The sequence below is a fragment of the Habropoda laboriosa genome, unplaced genomic scaffold (genome assembly GCF_001263275.1).
Source record: "Habropoda laboriosa isolate 0110345459 unplaced genomic scaffold, ASM126327v1 scaffold67, whole genome shotgun sequence".
Classification (NCBI taxonomy): Eukaryota; Metazoa; Arthropoda; class Insecta; order Hymenoptera; family Apidae; genus Habropoda; species Habropoda laboriosa.
Genome location: NW_017100242.1, coordinates 4710338 through 4710733, shown reverse-complemented (window position 1 = coordinate 4710733; position 396 = coordinate 4710338).

Genomic DNA, 396 nt, shown 5'->3' with positions numbered 1-396 from the left:
GAAAAATGTTTTATTAAAAAGTTATAACAAACATACGACATGCTTTTTATGATACAAAGCATAATCTGCATTATTATGATACAAAATAGGAATAGATCCGCAATATTTACATCTAGTCTGTTTATGCAAGCTGTGTTTACTATCTGAGGTCGTTGCAGGTATTGAATGTAATTTCTGCCAATACCATTCTTGTCTTGCATCACAGTAACCACAAGTCTGTTACCGTTCCCATCGTATTTCGTATTTTTGTTATAATTCTTTAATAAAGCACTTATTAGCCTCTGTTTATATAATATTTTTTTATTATTTTTACTCTAGAACATGCTGGCACCATTTGGCGGGAAAAACCTGGGATACCCTGTATATACTTTGATAAAAAGTAAAAAGTTGAAAGTT